Genomic DNA, 18054 nt, shown 5'->3' on the forward strand with positions numbered 1-18054 from the left:
AAACCTGTGGCTTAGCAAATTTTTAACTTTTCAAATGTTTTATTTTTTTTCCTTTTCTGAAGCCTGTAATTGTTACAGCATAGAGTTTAATAACCTATCTTTGAATTGACATAAAAAAAACCTGTTCTCCAAAGGGTATTTTGCTTTTCAGAAGTTCAGATACCTCTGCTATGTTACAGTGACTGTTCAAATCTAAAATGCCTTCTGAGCTAGAGCAAAAGGAGCAGAAAATAAAAGAAAATACTCTCACACTTTCTTGAATTTTTTAAAATATCTTGTTCATTAAGAAAATGCACAGGCCCTGTAACATCCCTGTAACACCCCCAAATCCTGTCAAATTTTGCTATTCTTTAAAATTTCCCTTTGCCACAACTTCTGACACACCTGCCAATGAAAATAGTGGGAAAAGATGAGCAGCAACAGAAGTTTAGTGTAGAGTTTAAATCCTGTCATGGTTGACACAACAGTGGTCTATGGACAAAACCATTTATGTTATCAAAGCACTAATCAAAGCTGAGCTCCCCCGTAGAGTCCCAGCTCTCAGGACACTCTGCTGTCCCGCAGCACTCCCTCTTTGGAAAGGGCACATCCAAGCCCTTCCCCACCAGTGCTGCAGTTCCTTGGTGCCACTCTGCTGCCTGAGGCATGGTGTCATAAACCAACCGCAAAGCAACACTACCTTTAAGTAAGAGGAAAACAAACAAAGATGTCATTAAGCCTGACATGGCAATCAGATGATGGCCAGTGTAGAACTTTCTACAGCACTTCCAAGGCGAGCACATCGTATTTGACACTGACCAAGTGGCATAGCATCAGTTTTACTATCCTTCATTCTGCTGTCCACAAGGGTTGCTGCCTAAATGGTTCTCACCCTATAAAAAAATTCATGAAGCACAGTAACATAATTCTTATCTCCCCTAAGGAGGCAAAATGCCTTTTGGGTCAGGCCAGAATTGCTAAAATTGGAATTTCAGCTTCCAGGCCACAGAGATCGTTTACAGTGCTGGTCATGTCTTGTGTTGGCCGCAGTCCCAACACACATCCAAAAAGTCATAATGACTCAATTTATTTTAATTATATTGACAAATCACATGAATCAAACTCAACATTACATTTATTTTCCCAGTGGGATGGACGTGGTCATGCAAATTTTCTGTGCAAAGGAGAAGTTGGAAGCTTCTTTGCTTCTTAAATATGGAAAAAAATCAAGTCTTACAGCAGAGTAATCCAGGAAAATGGGTAGCATACAATTACATTTAATTCATTGTATAAACTTCTCAGCATTTTTATTTACACTAAGAATGCATTCAATCATGTTAAGATGAAAAAATCAAATTTTGATAAAAACTATGATGAAACTGTAATAGAAATACCCTATTATTTAAGAAAAATAATGACAAGTGGATGTGCATTGTCCATTCATGACAACCAAGGAAACTACATTTCCTCCCTGGGTTACTTAAGCTTATGGGGTTGCTCTGGAGAACAGTATGAATCTTTTCCCAAGAGCTTCAGAAATTCAGCCTTTGTGAAATTCTGCAGGTCTCCATCTTCTTCCACTGCAATATGGAAGAGCTGCAGTAATATATGTATGTAATATATTCTACTGCAGCCCCCAGTTCATCATCTTTCATGGGAAACTGTCTAAGAAAAGTGAGATAAGTCATGTTAATAATTACTCCATCTATTTATTATTCCTCTTCTTTTCTTCCTTACTTGGCAGGTTTACAAAGTCATTTTGTTCAAAAAATAATTTCCTGTTTTAATAACATGCTTGACAAATATTTACCAACTAACTTACCACTTATTATATCAGAGTAGTTTCTATGAGCTATTCTCATAATGTGGTGCCTCTAGATCTCTTAATTTTCTTGTTAGTTTTCTGTACCCATGCCTAACTTTCATTGGTACAGTTGGAGCTTAAGTACAGATTTTGACTGCAGTGTTACATTAGTAGCGTAAAATCTGTTGATGTGTTTGTTCTGGTACAGTAATAAATTCTTACTGGGTTAATACAGCTACCATTACTCTTGCAATTCAATCATAGCCTTTATATTGTGTCTTTCTCATAAAAATAAAAGCAATCCTCTGAGTACCATGAGTCTTTAACAGACTCTAGTCCACTTATTAATTAGATATCATTAGAACAGATAATTTTTCAAATTACTGAAAATTCTCAAATAATTCTCTTTTTAGAAAGATCAAACAAATTCCTTCAAGTTAAGACTTTTTACATTATTATTTATTAAATGAAGGCATGAAGCAGTAAGCAAACATGCAGCAAGATTCTACCAGGAATAAAGAAATACATATGACAGCACATATATATAAAATTCCTCATTTATAATACTGGGGTCTTCTCTGAGATATATTTGTCATCTTTTCATTCATTTAATGCTGATGAGAATTTTAAATCCAAAAAGAGAAATATATTTATGTCTTAATTTGATTTATACTTTGAATATGGAAAACTCAGGCCTCACTGTGCCAATAAGAGGAACAATTCATTTTAATATTCAGAATGCATACAGAGATATTGTTAACTGCTTATCTTCTTAGTAAGTAAGTTGCAGTAGTAAGAATGACATCACATGTCCTGCTAGGACATGATTTGAGACGGTATATTATGTCCTTGTGATATGCAACTACTTCTGGAGTGCTTCAAACTATGGTAAAAAAAATATTTCCATAAAATGTTTACTTCACTTAAAATCTTTTAAAATTGATTCAGAACAAAGGCAATATGTGAAATGGCAAAGTTTAGCATGAAGTGAAACTGCTGACACTGGCAAATTGTAAAATGCTAACAAGGAATACAGATTGTCCTGTTACATCATAAACTGATCAACCTGAATAGTGTGAGCCACACAGTTAGATGCCAGAAGCACTCCCACAAATGCAGCATGAATAAGGACCTCAGTTTGGTGGAGTGGCACAGGTGGTGAATGTGAAAATTTCTTGTCTATGAAGTTTTCTCCAGATGTCTAAATAATGTCATTGTTTTGAAGAAAACACAAAACGCTGCTCCGAGAATGATATGCAACGTTATATTATTTAAATATAGTTACTTATTAATTATTTAAGGGTGGAAGTTAAAGTTAATTATTTGAGGGTAGAATTTTTATAGAAAGACCAAATTTAATTCAATTAATTGTTTGCAATGTATATTTGAAGTGTATGACAAACTGAAGAAATACCATTTAGCAAAGGAAAAAAGGAAAGAGGCCATGTTTTCATTCAGGGGATATCAAGCAGGAATTGTTAACTCCTTGTGTAAGTGCCATGGACACTTCACAACCTGGCAACTGCCAAGTCTACACTTGATGTCCGGTCCCCACTCACACCTCCCTCCCTCATTGGAATGGGCCCTTGGTGCTTGGCCATTTGCCCACACACATTTACATGTAAATAAGCAATTACTATGCAAGGAGGGCTACCAGATCCTACAGTAGGCATTGAAGTACTCTGCTAAGTTTGCATTAAAAAATACACCCAATGTTGATTAGACTTTTTGTTGTTGTTATTTAGAGCTAACAGGACATTGCTGGCATCTACAGCCATGGGGGATGTTCAAATAGCAGGACTGAAATTTTAGAACAGCTGGGAGCTTTAGGGTGGCAATGTGATTAAAAAAGGGGATTATATAGGAAACCAGTCTTCTCTTTACCCTTAACATGACTTTGTCAAGCTTGATCACAGCACCCAGCTCGACAGTAACTGGATTCCAAGGTGCTAATCCAACCTACAGCTGGATGAAAGTACAGGTTTTTTTAAATAGCCCTTAAGTTTGCAAAAGACTAGATTTTGGTATTCGTGAACCAGGTAAACAGTTGTACCAGTTACTTTATCAGGAACAAACTAAAAAACAAAAACCCAAATAACCCCCGACACCAAGCAAACCCACATATTTGCACCCATATTTCATTATATTGGCCTAAATGTTTGCTCTTCTGTTGTTTCACTATGAAAAAGTAGCATGAGTAGATTTTCTTAGAGTACTGATGGTCTTCTCATGGCCATTTTCTGAAGAAGTTTCTTCTTCAGAAAAATTTTGGCAATATGCAAAAAGGCAGCTGCAGAGCTCAGCTTAGTTGGCAAACAGAGAAAGCCCTCATACTCAGAGCTAAACTTTCCCCAAAACTGTGGGATGCTCTGGTGTGTTAGTTTATCTTTTTTTAAAAAAAAAAATCTAAGATGGAAAACTCCTTGAATCCCTATTGTACTATGCACTGTGCAGTCACAAAGCGAATGACAAACCCTGCTTAAACAAGCTTGCAATCTAAAGGATGAGAGAATATGAGCAAAAAAAAAAAAAGGGAGTAAGTAAGAGATCAAGGTAGCAATGCAATAGAAAATAAAGCATTTTTAAATATTCGATACCAGCATTATGACTCATCCCTTGCATAACCGTAGTGGGTTGTTCTTGAAGTAAGTTTCCTATATGTATTATGGCAGAGATTAGTTCTATGAAAGCCTCTGAAGGAGGATAATCTGGTAGCTCTGTATATTCTGACAGAGAGATTCTCACATTTATGAAATAGGAGAAAGTGCTTTTGAGGAAGAGGTCAATGACAGGAATAGAAGGAGGACTCCAAGTTTATAAAAAAATGCTTTATCAACAATATAATCACATAATTGAGAACTTTAAAAACAAAATTAAAAAATCCCCAAAACTAAAGAAAAAAAGAAAAAGGGATTTGATGTTTTGAGACAGTTAATTGGATCTAGAGGATGGCATTAAACTATTAATATTTTGAGCTATAAAGAAAAGTCAGACCAATGACAGAGTTAAGATGTTGCCAGTGGAACAACTAAGAAACAGGTGTCAAAGGAATAAAAATACACCAAGGAAATGATTGCGAGCAATATGAACCTGAATCATCTCACTTTTGTCTCAGACTGTCAGCACACACATGGATATTGTCATATCAACTTGGTTGACTCATGGTAACTTGATTATATGTTGAATTCCTTAGGTAAAGGTAAACCAGGCATATTAGTAACAATAAACTGACCTGTGGTGCTGTTTACTGGAACAGAAGAGGGTTAAAAATTAAAGGTTTTCAGGAAAAATGAAAATGTAATTTTTGAGTGTATTAATTAATAAGCAGCAAATATCACAAAGGAAGGATTTTATTTGCAGAAATACAACTCAAAAAAAGGAATTTAGAATTGTGATGCTATGTGTTGATAAAAGAGCTCAAAGAGAAAGACAAAGATTGGGTCAGCCACAAAATTAAAAGGGAACAGTTAAAATGAGGAAAAATGGAAAACATCTGGGATGTCAACAACGAAACAGAAAGACAACTAGAAAAAGAACGAATTTGCAGGAAAGCATGGCAACCATCATCCTAATTTGTCTCAGCTCAGTAAAAGTGCCAATTTAGATTCTGTGTTCCAGATCGTCAGTATATTTTTATCTGGGATTTTGGTTCAAGTCATTAAGATTTTCTGCATACTTAAAAATAGCTTCCTTGAAAATTCAACATGAAATTCTGTCAGCAATGGAGAATTCTGAAGGGAAAAAAATATTTTCTTTGAGTTTTATCAGATTATCTCAGTACATGCAATCTCTATCTGGTTTTTAAATGTCAAATTTTTAATCTACTCCAGATAACAAAGGGAAGATTTGGGTGCTGCCTTTCCTGTTTGTTTTTTTACCTTGGTAAAAATGTTGATGTTAAGCATATACAGTGAAGTTTTCCTTTTTTTACTGTTTCACAGAATCTTAAAATATCCTGGGTTGGAAGGGACCACAAGGACCATTGAGTCCAACTCCTGACCCTGCAGAGGACCACCCCAAGAATCACACCATGTGCCTGAGATCACTGTCCAATGCTTCTTGAACTCTGGCAGGCTTGGTGCTGTGACCACTGTCCTGGACGGTCTGTTCCTGCACCCAGCCACTCTCTGGGTGAAGAACCTTTTCCTAATATCCAACCTAAACCTCTCCTGACACAACTTCAGGCCATTCCCTTAGGTCCTGTCACTGGTCACCACAGAAAAGTGATCAGTGCCTGCCCCTCCTCTTCCCCTCAGAAGGAAGTTGTAACAGCAATGAGGTCTCCCCTCAGTCTCCTCTTCTTCAGGCTGAACAGACCAAGTGCCCTCAGCCGCTCCTCCTACGGCTTCCCCTCAAAGCCATTCCCCATCTTCGTTGCCTTCCTCTGGACACTCTCTAAGAGCTTAATACCTTTCTTATATTGTGGTGCCCAAAACTGCACACACAGTATTCAAGGTGAGGCTGCACCAGTGCAGAGCAGAGCAGGACAATCCCCTCCCTTGACCGGCTGGCGATGTTTTACCTGATGCCCCCAGGATGCAGTTGGCCCTCCTGGCTGTCAGGGCACTGCTGACTCATATTCAACTTGCCATCGACCAGGACTCCCAGGTCCCTTTCCATGGTGTTACTCTCCATCATCTTGTTCCCCAGTCTGTATATACATCCAGGCTTGCCTCATCCCAGGTGCAGAATCCGGCACTTTCCCCTGTTAAACTTCATACAGTTGGTAATTGCTCAGTCCTCTAATTTGTCGAGGTCTTTCTGCAGCGTGTTTCTGCCTTCAAGGGAGTCAACAGCTCCTCCCAATTTAGTGTTATTGGCATACCTTTGTGTCCTTAGTCCAAGTTATTTACAAAGATGTTGAAGAGAACTGGTCCTAAGACTGAGCCCTGTGGAACCCCAAAACCCCACTAGTGACAGGTCACCAGCCTGATATAACCCCATTTACTATGACTCTTTGTGCCCAATCCATGAGCCAGTTGCTCACCTGTTGCAAGATGTGTTTAGCCAGCTGTGTGCTGGGTATTGTGTCTAGAAGGATCATGTGAGAGACAGTGTCAAAAGCTTTAATGACATCCAAAAAGATTACATGAACTGACTTCCCTTGACCAACTAGGTGGGTTGCCTTGTCAAAAAAGGAAATTAAGTTCATCAAGCAGGACTTTCCTCTCATGAAGCTGCGCTGACTGTGACTGATGACTGTGTTGTCTTTGAGGTGTTTTTCAGTAACGCCCAGAACAATCTTCACCACCACCATTTTTACCAGTCACTGAAGTGAGACTGACAGATCTGTAGTTTCCAGGGTCATCCCTCATACCATTCTTGAAAACTAGGACATTTGCCAGCTTCCAGTCAACTGGGATCTCTCCAGATTACCAAGGCCATTCAAAAATCATTGAGAGGTCTCGCAATGATATGAGCCAGCTCTTCTGAGTACTCTTGGATGATTCTCATCAAGCCCCATAAGCACCAAATCCTGCACAATTTTGGGGTTGACAGAGTTTATAATTCTTACAGTCATGGTCCTGCAGCTCAGGGCTCTGGGACCCCCGTAGCCCATCACCAGTGTTGAAGCAAAGAAAGCATTAAACATCTCTGCTTTTTCTATGTCCCTGTTTGTGTGGTGACAATCCTAATCAAGTAATAGGTCAATGTTATTTCTGGATTGCCTTTTGCTAATAAAATATTTTAAAAAACACTTTTTATTGGCCCTCATATTTCTGGCCAGCTTCAACTGTGTTAGAGCTTTGGCTGCACAAATTTTTTCTCTACAATAGTGAGTGCCATCTCTGTAGTTGTCCCACATCACCTGACCTTTCTTCCACTGTTTTTTTTTGCCTTAGCTTCAGAAGAAGATCACTGCTCAGCCAAGTTGGCCTTCTGCTTTGCCTGTTGGACCTCTGACATTTTGAAATTGCCTGCTCCTCTGCCTTTAGGAGGTGGTGCCTGAAAAGCAACCAGCACTGATATATCCCAGTACCTTCAAAAGTGTTTTCCCAGGGGACCTTACTCACTAGTTCCCTGAACAGCCTGAAGTCTGCTCTCCTCATATCCAGTGTTGAAGTATGCTGGCAGTTTTCCTCTTATGATGAGAGATTTTAAACTTGACTGCTTCATGATCTCTTTTGCCAAGGCAGCCAGCAATCACCACTTCGCTCACAAGACTCTCCCTGTTAACAAGCAACAAATCAAGAAGGACATCTTTCCTAATCACTTCCCTTAGGACCTGTACCATAAAGTTATCATCTAGATGTTTTAGGAATCTTCTGGACCTGTTTCTGCCGGCTGTGTGGCGATCCCAGCTAACATTTGGCAAGTTGAAGTTCCCCATAAGGGCAAGGATGAATGATTTAGAAGTATCCCTTAATTCCTTAAGAATAATTCTTCAGTGTTGTCCTAACTGAGTGGCCGAGAGAAGACTCCCACAATGATTGTCCCTTAACCCTTACCTAGAGGCTCTCAACTGTGCCAATGCCAACTGCAAGCTCCAGCACTCAGATGTTATCAGCTTTCAAAGGTAACTACTGTTTTTACATCTTTGCTTGTTACCTTTGATTTCTATACCATAAATATAATGTTCATCTGTTTAAATATCTTTTTTCCTGTATCTCTTAATGGGTTAGTCTGACAATCACGCACTCTCAAAAAAGCGCCATCACACGCTAGTTGTCTACTGCTAAGTTTATTTTCCAGCCCATCATCTACTACAGAAATTTTGATTTTCTAGTCATGATCTTTTGTTAACAGCAGTTAGTGACTGTCATGACATAAAACAGTGCAATTTGCTCACTGCTTATGTTAGGAGAGGTTTTCTTATCAACACCTTTGTTAAACTGTGCACAGTGAAGATTAAAGAATTAATTAATTGGATTTCCCTAACCCAGGCTCACTGAAAGCCCAAACCCATCAAACAGAGGGTCATTTGTGACTCAGTCAAGGTATATCTTGCAGATGTGATGACTCTTTAAGCATCTGTAGCCTTCCTTTCTTTGAAACAGAAACACCAAGTGAGCAGCTTTCACACTGTATGGCATCATTTACTTCAGGATATACACACTGCAAAAAATACACATATCCTCATCAATCGGCTAAATGTAAGCTCAGTTGCCAGGAGTGTCAGAAGTCACATGAGTCCTTGTGGTTTCAGGTGTTAGTCCTTTGTTTCAGCCTTCATCCTTGTACGCTGTTAGAAAAATATCAAGACTGTTTCTTTATTACCTATCCACCAGGTCTAGCGCAAACCGAAGCAAACTACTTATGGTTTTACCAAGAGGACGAGGCTCCTTTCACTATTTACATACTACAATTATTCTCATCTGATTTCAAGAATGCAACAGTCTGTAATACTTTCACATCAATGGAAAAATCTCTGGAAAGGCCTTTTGTCCCTCTTGCCTATCACATATCAAAATTATCTTGGAAAATTCTCTCTCTCCAGCATATATCTTCATAGTTTTTGTTCTAAAATGAAAATATACCAGTTAATGTATAGATTGATTGATGCCAACTGTTGCCATCCATTGGCTCCACTGTCTTTTGAAAGAAGGAGAGCAAGACAGAGTTTGTGATTCTGACTCTGCTCACTTTTAGAGCACTCTCCCCATCTCTGTACGTTGCCTCTGAAGCCTCTGTATGCTATTGTCCCTGTTTTCCATCTGCAAGGGAACACAGGAATGTGAAGAGTATATACAACACTTGCTTACAGAAAAGAATTAGTAAAAGGTTGTGTATTATAGTATATAATATACTATATATAGTATTTTCTTATAGCTAAAACAGATATTGTACTACGGATTTATATTGGCACTACTGAAATACGACTGCTTAAATAAAGATGGGAGGTTTAAAAGAGAAGTGTATGTTGTAGGTAACATGGAAACAGAAATGTGTCTACTGCAGAAGATGGTGATAGTGATTAGATGCTAACCTGAAAGGAAGTAAAATATAAATGAATTGCAATAGAAAAACTAAAGGAAATCATAAAAGCAGCACATGTTGTGGGGAACTTTTCTAATTCAATGTTGGAATATTTTGTGTTTTCTGAAACATTTAAATCTTAGGAGAGTACAACAGCCACTTTCCAGGATAACAACTGAACCCACGTTTCTGAAATTATTGCAACCCAGAAGACCAAACATATTCTGTTTTCCAGACATAAAGAAACATCAGGAACAGACTTTGCCTCGGTCAGGAGAGCACATTATATCATATCCCTCACTAAGCCATTTCCTCCTCTAGAAGTTGCACCAAATTTTTGACCACTGGTTGCTCTTTTATCTGCTGTTGCTATACTGAATACTGACAGAAAATACATGCTTGATTGCCCTCCCACCACATACCTCTGAGGAGACTGGCTCTGTGCTTTTGATAACCTCCTTGCATATGCTGAAGAATCTTGTCTCCAGGCTGTGCAAGCCCCCGTCTCTCAGCCTACATCTGAAGGCCAAGTGATCCAGCCCCAACCATTCTTGAGGCCCTTCACTGAACCCTCTCTGATTTGTCCACATATTTCATCTATTGGGGCACCAAAACTGGTCACAGTAAAGCAGGTATGTCCTAATGAGTGCTGTGATCACTTCTCTGGATATAATGCCTGTGCTCCTGTTCATACAGGACTCAAGAGTTCAGGATTTTAAAAGAATCTGTGACCCTGGAAATACAATAGGATTCTTTTCAAAAAAGAGCAAACATACACTTTGGGCAAACCACCATTTGTAGATTTCACATGAGCTATACAACAGTCAACTTGTTCAAAAATTTTAAGACAAGCAGTACCTCACATTGCTGTAAAACAGCATTATTAATATGCTACCAGGATCAATCAACTTTGTAAAATCTCTCAGATGAAGAGATTCCTTCCAACATATCCCTAGCAAGTTCCTACTTACAAGAGTCTTCAGCACCTGCAATGATGAGAAACACAAGAATGAAACTCCAATTCTACAAGCCTTAAGGTCTCAAAACATGTGCTAACTCTCACCGAAGAAATAAAACAACCCCATGTCATCCCTGACAATTCATTTTTTTCAGGAATTGCACTGGCTAAAGCCTGTTTTTTCCTCTCTGCTCCATTGTTTCTTAAGGAAATCAATTCCCTCCTTAAACTCATATGTTTACGCTCAATTAAAAGTCCTATTTCCTCCAGTTTACGGAATCACAGAATCTGCTGAGTTGGAAGGGAGCCACAAGGATCACCGTGTCCAACTTCCAGCTCTGCTAGAGGACCATCCCCAAGAGTCACACCATGTGCCTGAGAGTATCATCCAAATGCTTATTGAACTCTGGCAGGCTTGGTGCTGTGACCACTGCCCTGGACAGTCTGTTCCTGCACCCAGCCACTCTCTGGGTGAAGAACCTTTTCCTAATATCCAACCTAAACCTCTCCTGACACAATTTTAGGCCGTTACCTCAGATCCTGTCACTGGTCACCACAGAAAAGTGATCAGTGCCTGCCCCTCCTCTTCCCCTCAGAAGGAAGTTGTAACAGCAATGAGGTCTCCCCTCAGTCTCCTCTTCTTCAGGCTGAACAGACCAAGTGCCCTCAGCCGCTCCTCCTACAGCTTCCCCTCAAAGCCCTTCCCCATCTTCGTTGCCTTCCTCTGGACACTCTCTAAGAGCTTAATACCTTTCTTATATTGTGGTGCCCAAAACTGCACACACAGTATTCAAGGTGAGGCTGCACCAGTGCAGAGCAGAGCAGGACAATCCCCTCCCTTGACCGGCTGGCGATGCTTTGCCTGATGCCCCCAGGACACAGGGTGATAGCAGCAGTGGTATTGATGATAAGTTTGGCTTATCAACCCTCCTGGCTGCCAGGGCATTGCTGACTCATATTTAACTTGCTGTCCACCAGGAATCCCAGGTCCGTTTCTGGGCACTGTGTTCCAGCATCTCATTCCCCAGCCTGTACAAACACCCAGGTGCAGAATCTGGCATTTTGCCTTGTTGAACTTCCTATGGTTGATTATTGCCCAGGCCTCTAATTTGTCAAGGTCTCTCTGCAGGGCCTCCCTGCCTTCAAGGGAATCAACAGTTCCTCCCAGTTTTGTGTCATCTGCAAACTTGCTTAGTATCCCTTCCAGTCCTGTGTCCAAGTCATTTATGAAGATGCTGAAGAGCACAGGGCCTAAGATGGAGCCCTGTGGAACCCAACTAGTGACAGGTCGCCAGTCTGATATCATCCCGTTTGCTGTTACCCTCTGTGCTCAACCCATGAGCCAAGTCCTCACCCAGTCCATGATGTGTTTATCCAGCTCTGTGCTGGGCAGTTTGTGTGGAAGGATCCTGTGAGAGACAGCATTAAAAACTTTATTGAAATTCAAAAAGATTACATCAACTGGCTTCCCTTGATCAACTAGGTGAGTTACCTTGTCATAAAAAGATATCAGGTTTCATAAAAAGGACTTTCCCTTACAAGGGAATCAGCTCTTGCTTGAGGTATTACCACCCATCTTATTATCAGTACCACTGCTGCTATCACCACTGGATTCCTACTGAGGGACAGGAATACTACAAAGATGTCGCTGAGATTGCTTCTCTGCTGTCCTAATCAGTAAGGCAACTCTTATTTGGATGAGAGTCCTAAAGATAAAGAGAGTGAACAAGGAGCCAGCAGAAAGCAGCTAGGCAAATGATGGGCATCATCTGCATCACCCAGAAGAGGAGCGCCATGACAAAGTAGCAAAGAAGGGTTAGAGAGGAAAAATCTCAGAGTAATAGAAGAGAAATATAAGATAATATTTCAAGAATGTAAGAGATGAATGGTAGTCCAATGAGCATTTCTGAGCTTTTACTAGTTCTTGCCACTAACTCTCCAGTTTAGCAGCAGAGAAGATCACAGAAGCGGAAAGGTATCTTTTCTAGGATGAAAAATATTGTAGAAAAATACTGACAAACAAAAAAAAATTACCTCAGTGTTACGTGTGCTTATATACCTGGCACTACAAGGAGAGTTAGTAAGCTATCTTCCTTTTTTTTATTATTTTTAATAATATACGTTTGTCTAATATCTAACCACTTCCATCTCTGTACGGTATGTAATTTTCCATTAGAGCCAGCCAATAAATACCAAGTGGTTCTAGGCTTTTGAATTGAAGCATATAAACAGAAAGCTAATTCCAACAACTGTTTTTTCTGCTTACAAGCATTCAACAGGCTCTCTGTATTCATCCTGTTTTACATGAAGTCAGTTCCCAAAGTACGCATGGGCAGACAAATATTACAAAATTTTAAAGAAACCCAAGATGCATCATCTTCTCTGGGTCACATCTATTGCCAGCTTAGTAGTCATGTAGATTGTATATGTGCTGCTATACCACAATTCAAATACATTTGTACTCAAACCCCTTCAAGGATTCTTCAGACACAACGTGGGCTTCCCTGACCAGATTAAATCAGAAGTCAACACTAAATGCAACACTAGATTTGCACTGCTCTCCTTCCATGAATCCTTCTGTAATAGTTACTCCATCTATAATCAGCAGTAATTAATACAGTTAGCATCTTCCTTCCTGTTCAAAGTTTTTGAGTTTACAATGCATAAACCAAAAATTATGGCTGATTATTTCTTTCATCATGCAGAAGAAAAGGAAATGTTTGTTGCTGTAGTTGGCACAGTAACACAATATGGTCTTTTATAACCTCTTGTGTTTTGTCAGTTGTCTGCAGGCATGGATCTTTTTATGGTTTGAAAAGGCATCAACATTTTTTAGTCCTGTTCATTTTCAAAATCATCATAGCCTATGATCTCCATAGCAGTTCCTTCTTGTTTCCTCTTTGATTAGGCTAAAATAGACCTTATTTGAATCAACTAGCATTTCACTCACGTCATAAAATCTACCAGAGAAGTCCAGGAACAACACTTTCAATTGTCACAAGGCAAGCTGATCCACAAAACATGTTGTGTAACTGGCAGGACTAATCTCTCCCACCACGCTTACAGACACAGATGTCCAGGTTTATTTAAAATAGCCCTAAGCAAAACAGCACAAATTGCCATGCTTGTTTTTTTTAAATATATGCATTTTACTTGGAGGCATTTGATTACAGAAATATCTGAAATTTTTTTCCTGTGCTGACAAGGCTACAACAGCTAGAGGAAATGTTATCAGTTGGATTGTATTTTCTCTCTCAGGACACCAAGGACAGTCCCACCTAGACCATTTCCCAGATATTCTGGCCTGCAAATTCCACCAAACCTCTGGATCCAAACTGATAAGAACATTATTTTCTACTAACATGATATGGCTGAACAGAATTGTTCATTTTTCCTTACAAATCTGTGTTACTGGGAGAGGTGGGGGATAACATTCATGCATGCATAGGAAAACTCTTAGAAGACAAACCAGCTTAAGTTATCAGGAAATGGGTGCATGTGGTGATTATTTAAAAGAAAAAAGCATTTTCTCACTGTTAAGTTCAAGTGAAATTTCAATCAGCAAAATCAAAATTTCACATATGGTACTAGAGCCTTGTACAATGAGCCTTATGATTTTGCTTAAGCATGTCTTAAGGCCACCCATGTTCTTACCAGGATGTCTGTATAATGAATAACAGAACTACAGCACACAATCCAAATAATTCCATTTAGAAGGAATCAAGGGAAACAGAATACAGCTTTCTTAAATGTATGGAGTAAACCACAATACGATACATATGATAAATTGACTATATTTGAGCAACAATCTGAACCTCTGTCCTTCAGATCTTACTTTATGGATATATCCCTATATTTACATGGAATGGAGATGAAGGTAAAAGAATCACAGTGAAGTACAGATTAGAGGCCTAAAATTTCAGAATTATATTGGGCATCCTTCAGTAACGGGAACTAAATAATGAGCAACTGCTGGACAAGATAAAAACTTCTAAGAGTGAGTTTTGACTTATAAAAAACCTGGGAATTTCTACTTTGGTGCCCTTAAGACTTCTACATAGCTTGCATGCTCTGAATGGAATCACAGAAATAAAGTAGACTGGTGAGAGGACATCTGGAGAAAAGGCATCTAGTTCAACCTCGTGCTCAATAGAGCCATATTCAAAGCCCAATTAGCTCACTCAGGGCCTTGTCTAGTTGAGTTTTGACAATCTCCATGGATAAAATTTTTCAAGTTTACAAAGAATTTTAGTTGTTAATCTCCTACCCCAGAAAAATAAAGAAATTCTGAGTAATTAACATCCAAAGATAATAAACTCTGAAGTTATATGACATTTAGCCTCAAAAATTAGCCTGCTGAGCTGCCTCCACAAGAAGATAAATACAAGCCTATGAGTTTAAGCACTAAGTCAAGTTCATTAAAGCCCATTTCTGCACATAAAATAAACTTTGAATGAAGAAAAAAAAAAGTTTATAATTTCCTTTCAGGCAAATAAATGTTATAAAAAGACATGTAGAGAACTTTTTCCTATCATACTTAGTTGTTAATTAAAAGAATAGCTTTGAAATACAATTATGTTCTTATGATACATCCATGCATCAGCCTTGCTCCTATAAACTGACCAAGAATTTCTACCTGCCCTTAGACTTCAGCACTCAACTGAATAGGTAGCATTCTCATTTTTGATTTCTGAATCATTATTTAGCTTGTACCAATACACAAATTTAAAGAATTTATTTTTATATAAAGAATTTATTTCTAATAAGAATGTTTGTATAGATATTTAGGAAAAAAACCACAAAAAATGCCTTAAAAAAAAGTAAAAAAAGTATTAAAACCAATTAACTCCATTTGACTGGTTTGTAAGATCTAACAGAACTCTAAAACTCTATTGTAAATCATAAAATTTGATATGTAATTCAAGCATTTTAGATGCCAAAAAGTCCTATGCATTGCTAAATTAAAACTTATAGAATCACACTCTGTTATAAACAACAATGTACAATGAAATATGCACAAGAGAATTTATCAGGGAATTTATTATTCCATTTCTCGGAAAAAACTTTTTAAATGTCTGGTTCCTATAGTCCTGTAGTTACAGGAATGAAAATGCCCAAGTTTTGCCAAATTTATTCCCAGCAGAATCTTACATATTAATTCTGATCAGAGATGTATAAAATAATAGACAATTATAAACCAGCTTGACTATCATTACCTGTTTCTGTGTAAATAAAAGGGTTGCTGAAAAAAGAATTGATGATTCTTATCAAAGATTAGTTACCTATCTCAGCATTTGGTAATTTGTATTCATCAGTTGAAGTCATTATCTGAAAAGTAACATGTATTATAAGTAAACAAACAGCACTTCATTTGGTCAGCCCAGTTGCCCAGAGATTGTTTATAATTTAGAGAAGACATGTCTTCATGAAGACAGATGTCTATGGCTTTGGTAAGGAGGTAGATGGATTCTTTTCCTGTGAGCCAATATTAAATAAAAACAAATGATAGGTTTACTGTGATCAACTGTTTCTGAATTTGTTCACCAGACCTACTTATTATTGTCAACTGGAAAACAAAAACGTATTTCCAAACAGACATAAACACAAAACCTCAATTGCAAAAGAAGAGGAAAAAAAAGGAGGGAAAAAAAAAAAGGAATTGTGCCTGGAAAAGACTAACAAAGAAACTTCAGATCAGATAATCTGAAACAGGATTTTTGGCCCTTGATTTCCCTGTGTGGAAGGTTCCTATCAAAATGCTGGACTATATCCAGCCTGCATGCTAGGAGTGCTTAATTGAGCTGTCATAACTGCTATAGTTTTGAAAGGTCAAGAGAGCAACAAACTATCTAGACTGCCAGACACCACCTCACACACCACTGATGGGAGGGAAGCAGTTGTGCTACCTGGGATAGAGCATCCAAAACAGGCAGTCTGCCGCACCAGGCAGGCAGGCACGTATGGCAGACAGAGTGAACATGCCTTCTTGACTTTAGTTTTCCATATGTGCTGCAGGGAAGTCACGATTTCAATTTTGCACATAAAACATCTTCTGCTAACCCTTCTGCCACCCCTTCTGCTACCTTACATCCATCCACAGGCTAAACAACATAGACATCAAAATGCATGTCATAAATACTTAACCGGAAAACAAATTTTAACATAACTCTATTGTTAAAGGCACCACACTGGGGCTCCTGCAAGATCTGGATTTTTTTTGTGCCATATTTGTGCACAGCATAAGTAAGTCCCATTTCTTTAACCGAAGACATTCAAGCTACCTTCTTCTAAATAGCTCCAACTTTGGGCTCCACCCCAAGCGTTATAAATGGATCACTTAAACCAGACATGCCATTAGTATCTTTTACCCAGAAGACTTCTCTAGCTACATAGGTCTCCTGATATCTAATTAAATAAGAAGTTTGAATATATATGATGTAACAGGGAGGAAGTTGTAAATAATTCCCAAAAGCCTGGAAACATACACACACACAACACATGTACAGAGGAATCCAAGGATTAAGTGTGTTTTAGCTACGTAAATCAGACAAGCCCAGTCAACTAGCTTATTGCTTTGTGCTGCCCTACCTAGATTACTGCCCCTACCACTAACATTTGAGTACATTATGAATATGGAATAGAAAAACTCAAGTATTCCTGATCATGAAGTCATTAAGTTATTTTTTTTCCAAAGTCTGTTCTGGTTCTCTTCAGTGAGGCAAACTATCCCACTTAACACAAGAGGTGCTTTGCCAAGAAGCAGGTCGTTATCACGGTCATTTCCTTCAGATGCAAAAAAACCTGAAACCAAGACCAATTAATGAATTTACAGATTTCATCAGGACTTGGTGCTATCAACACACTCAGAAGCCAGATCTTATGAGAGACTTCCTTCCCTCCTTCCCACTGCTATCTCAAATGGAAAAGTAGCTGAGAGGTTCAGAGCTACCTCAAGCAGTTTGGTAGAGGACATGCAGAGACAGTTCTCTCCACTCATCTCCACCCTTTGGGTTTTTTTCCACCAGTACTTACTACAAGCTGGAAGCAAAGAAAGGAGCTACAATAAAAACACACAAACAAAACACTCAGCACTGGTGAGGCCACACCTGGAATGATGTGTCCAGTTACTGGCTCCTCAGGAAAAGGAAGACAAAGACATTCTGGAGAGAGTCCAATGAAAGGCCACAAAGATGATCAAGGGACTGGAGCATGTCTTACATAACGAAAGGTTGAGAGAGCCTAAACTGTTCAGTCTGTAGAAGAAAAGGCTCAGGGGGCATCTTTTTTTTTTATATAAATACCTGAAAGGAGAGTACAAAGAGGGTGGAGCTAGGCTCTTCTCAGTGGTGCCCAGTCACAAGACCAGAGGCAGTGGGCAGAAACTGAAATACAGGAG

The 18054-nt window shown here is 38.8% G+C and overlaps 1 protein-coding gene across 8 annotated transcripts in view; it reads right to left on the reverse strand.

Annotated features, from left to right (window-relative positions):
* CACNB2 (calcium voltage-gated channel auxiliary subunit beta 2) overlaps window positions 1-18054 on the reverse strand; it is a 257225-nt gene that overhangs the window by 89065 nt on the left and 150106 nt on the right. The window lies entirely within an intron of this gene.

This window comes from Neopelma chrysocephalum, unplaced genomic scaffold (assembly GCF_003984885.1).
Source record: "Neopelma chrysocephalum unplaced genomic scaffold, ASM398488v2 Primary Assembly neopelma1_102, whole genome shotgun sequence".
Lineage (NCBI taxonomy): Eukaryota > Metazoa > Chordata > Aves > Passeriformes > Pipridae > Neopelma > Neopelma chrysocephalum.